General features: G+C 37.4%; 1 non-coding gene across 1 annotated transcript; it reads left to right on the forward strand.

Annotated features, from left to right (window-relative positions):
- Window positions 1-3,914: 3,914 nt before the first annotated feature.
- On the forward strand, window positions 3,915-4,054 carry LOC111728127. Its single transcript, XR_002775517.1, has one exon. It is a non-coding gene; the product is annotated as a U4 spliceosomal RNA (small nuclear RNA).
- The last annotated feature ends 629 nt before the right edge of the window (window positions 4,055-4,683 follow it).

Raw genomic sequence — 4,683 nt, forward strand, 5'->3', positions numbered from 1 at the left:
TGGCAACTCTGCTGGTCACACTTTGAGTATCATTACTCTAACATAAGACTTAACTCTCAATAGCATCATTCTCTGTTTATGTGTCTGGCTTCTCTTTCTGAACTGGAATAAGGACCACCTTGTTTGTCCTGGTATTCCTAGTGTCGAACTTACTGTTCCTCAATATATTTGTATTAAGTAAATAATTTAAAAGAAATATGTGGTTTCTAGAAGCACAAAGAGAGAAGGAAACTATGGGAGTCTTTCAGAGAAAGAATCTTATGTCATCTCCTCCCATGTTTGGAAATACGATTCATGCAAGGAGATGTCTAGGGTGAAAAGCAAACTTATGCACATACAAAGGTGTACACAGGTACCCCTTTTGTAATTATGTGCATGGGGATAGAGTCCTCAAATGAACATCAGAATATTTCCTTCTTACCTTTCTTTCTCATCATTTTCCTTCCTCTTTAGACTATCACAAACACTTCAGGAAGGAAAATATTCTTTCTTATGCAGTGAATGTAATTTGCCTCTTCCTGGAGTCCATTCCCTTTGGACCGGCTTTGGCTGAACTTTGCAGTCTTCACTGAAGGGGGAACCCTTTCCCACTGTTCTCTGGGAGATCAGCCCCTTTGAAGTCACAGCTGGCTTGACTAAACTCATTTCCTCCATCCACAATGTGTGTCTGATGTAGTGTTGGCTGAGGCTCCCTCTTGCCGGCTCCCGCTGTTGAACCAGACCCAAGTGCAATGTTTAATGTGAGTGTTTGGCTTGGCTTAAATTTGGCCAAATCATCTGTACTTTGTTTCATTTGAAAGCCCTACTTTTTTTCTTCTCTCTCTCTCGCTCTCTCGCTCAACCAGTTCATTCCAGATGTTTTTGATTTGTCCTTTTGTGGTCTACTCCACCCAGTTCCTAAATCAGTAAATCATTTTCATGCTTCTTCCAAAATCTAAGGAAAGAAAATTCTCAATTAGAGAGAAACTGATTATAGGTTTCATAGAGCTTACAGTCAGGGACAGCTGCTCTCCTCAGCAGCTACCTTGGAAAGGGGAAATGTCTTATGACTGAGAATACCTAGATTTTGCTTCATTGTCTTTTTCAACTTCTTAGCTTTTGTAATAGGGGATTAGACATAATGTTGATTTGCCAATATTATAAATATCCAAGCTCATCCTCTGCTTCAGACTTGATATAATTGCTGTTTTGTTTAAAATCATTCTGTAACTAAGACACAAATACAGATTCCCATTCTACAGACTCACATGTGGCCATGGAAAGACAGACTACCATGTAATATGCACACACTCCCTGTCTATCGTCATCTTTTGCCCTTCTTAGCATTGTGGTGGTCATGATGAGTGGGAGGATAAAAAAGATCCAAGAAGGGGGAAATGTTTGCTTCACTGTCACTGGAAAGAGGAAAGAACTCCTCCTTTGTGGATGTCATTGATCTGATGGGCTGAGGGAATATAAACAGAAAAATCAGTGTACTCCCTGAATCTGGGGAAAGAGTTTTAGATATTTTGAGCATGGAGATGAGTGATTGAAGGCAATTGACTGTATGATAAGTTAGGAAAAAATGGACAAGAAAATTTAAGAAATTTTGCTCTCATGAATGTAATTTTTCCCTGGTACCTTTTCAAGTGACATTAGTTAAGACTTATATTCCTTTCCAAGACTATTTTTGGAGAGGATATATGTTTTCTTTTGGATCTGCTGTTAAAATGAGACATACTGTTCAGATTACACCTATGAGACTTTGTGCTACCTAATTTATCTCTTCCTGCTGTGTTATTATCTGATACCAGGATACAGCAGAAAGCAAACGGTGTTTAAAACTACACAGATGCTCCTTTATTTTATTTTATTTTGGGTGAGAGAACAAGGGTTCTTCTAGTTACTCATAGAGTAATCATTTAATTAGGTTAGTTACATAACTTCCCTGAACCATTTCTTAAAAATCACTGCATTGATGTCCAAATTGCAGGACCATCTAAAGAAATTAAATGAGATCATATAACGTACCTGTCACTGGTAAAATATATAACTGGTATTTTGAACAACCACGACTAATGTAATGGAATCAACACACAACTTCATCTTCAATTTTAACTTTATTATTTAGTCATTGGGAGTAGTTACCTAGGATACTGGTTGAAAATTTTGGCAGATTGCCTCATTTTCTGGACATTTTTAGACAATAGAAAATTATCCAGTCACTTTGTGTATCAAACACAGATGAGTTGGAAATGTCCAGTGAATGTCAAAGTCAACATTATAATCTACAAATTAATATTTTAGTCTTCATTCAAAGATAACACCCCCTTCCCCCAATTAGTTCATTACATTGGGCAACCTGAGTAGGCCAGTCCATGTTTGGGAGAGTGTGGAGTATGATTACCCCATCTTTCCTCTCTCCCTTCTTATTTCCCTTCCTCCTTTTCCCCCATTCCCCTCTCTTCCTCCTACTATATGCTCACCTATTTAAGCTTAAATTGACAACCTATTCTGGATTCAATGCAGGGAGAAATGCGGATAGAAGTGAGAGATTTCTTATTTGGTAAATAATTGTAAGCTTGCTTCTGTTATTTGAGCCAGGCTATTGAGTCCAGCTATCTCTTTCTGTGATGTGTATATTTTTGCAGATTCTTTAGAGGCTCCCTCACAGAATCTCTGCATGCTCTGGACATGGGTGGTACCTTAACTTTTGGTCAGCGTGGTCCTGATACACATGAAACTTATCTTTCTCGCAGTCTAATTAATCTATATTCTATGGATCCTTTTGCCATATGGCAGAAGCCCCCTTTGGCAGGATCTGTATTTAAATTGGCTGATGTTTCCGATGGGATTCCCTTTCAGAGGACTGCAATTCACTCATGGAGAGAGCAAAAATTCTCTAGCCCCTTACATGTATATTCTTTGGTCATATGATACTCACTAGGCCACTACATGACCCCAAATCTTGGAGGCACAGATAATTCATTCTCTTCCGCCAGAGAAACTCTTTTGGCTTAGGGTAAATTGGGAGTGGGAGTGGGTAAGTGAGTGCTGACATCATAGCACAGCTTTTTCTAAATAAATATTTTTAAGAAAAATATTCCTTCCAATCTCTACTCTTTAAACATCCTTTTATCAATTGTTGTGGCTTTTAGGTCTATAAGACTCTCACCTTACTTCTAAACACCTGCAGGTGATAGACCACCACTCCTTGGAGTTTCTCATATATTTTATCTTGCTGCTTTAATTAAATCTTCCAAGTTTACATCTTGTTACAGTTAACTGTCACCATTTACCAACTTTACTGCCATCAAATGAAGTATAAATTTCTTGAAAACTCCAATGATAATTTTTTTTCAGTCCTTGACATACCTAATATGGCAATAATCACAAAACAGATATATAAGAAAATAATTTTAATTAAATTGAACTCCTCAGGTTTGCCTAATTCACATGTACATAGACACATGGTATGGTTGAGTGCTCTACAATTACATGCTAAATGAGAGAAAATGAGTTATCCTCAACTCTGACTGCTAATTGGCTCTGTGACATCAGGTGAGCCATCACTGCAAAAGATGATTTCTTCTTTATTAAAGTGAGATTTTTTTGATATCTTCTTTAAGCCCCCATTAGCTTTAAGAGCCCGACAACTTTGTCATTCTACATATGAATTTTTCTCATGATAACAGTTTTACATATATGCCTTTTCTGGTCCAGTAGATGGCAAGGGGAATGTTGGTAGAGGCCAGGCTAGCTGTGTGTCTGTACATGCAGACATAGTCAATAAAATTGAATGACACCCCAACTTCCATAAAGCACTCAAGTGTCTGGATTAGAGAGGCTAAGATTGATCAAAGACAATGCTAAGGATGCTGCTGTTGGGTAACTGTTTTGCCCGTGTAAGTTTTAAGTGATTAAGAACTGGTTAAAGCTTTGTGCAGTGGCAGTATCATAGCCAAAGAGGTTTGTCCAAGTTGTGATTATTGCTAATCAAAAACTTTCCCAATAACCCACCATGATGACTTGAAATACAGTCAGCACTAGCAATTTTTGATAGAAGAGCCATCCATAAAATCTGAAATGAAGGAATGACCACTTTACCTGTGTGGTTTAGGTGAACCTTCTCTGGAGAGAGAAATTTAGCTGAGGCTTAGAAAATGATTAAACATTTATGAGACAGAAAGGGGAGGAAGATAGATGACCTTAGGCACAGGGAGGAGGAAGTATTGATTTTCTTCAGGATTGGCAATAATTGAGAAAATGACAAAGAATCAGAGATCCAAATAGCAGCCTTAGCAACGTATACTAACAATGAAAATGCACTTACCTGTGTGGCAGTAATTCTCTTCTGAGACACATGCCCTAGAGAAAGTCTTGTTTATGTGTTTATGGAAACATGTCACAGAATATTCATGGCCTTTTCTCTTATTGAAAAATGGGAAACTGCCTAAATGTATATAGTATATTGATCTATGGGAATACTATCATCTGTTAAGATTGATTAACTAGCAAGACATCTATCAACATGAGTAAACCCTGACAACATGATATGAAGTACAGTAAGAGAACTTTTTATAAGAACATGATAACACAGTGGTACTCATATAAAAAGATTATACATATGCAAAGCAAAACTTGACATTGTAAAGACATACTTTAGTATAAAAGTATTCACGAAATGATCAACACAAAGATCAG

Source organism: Otolemur garnettii, unplaced genomic scaffold, assembly GCF_000181295.1.
Source record: "Otolemur garnettii isolate 467f Iridium unplaced genomic scaffold, OtoGar3 scaffold00004, whole genome shotgun sequence".
In the NCBI taxonomy this organism is placed as follows: domain Eukaryota; kingdom Metazoa; phylum Chordata; class Mammalia; order Primates; family Galagidae; genus Otolemur; species Otolemur garnettii.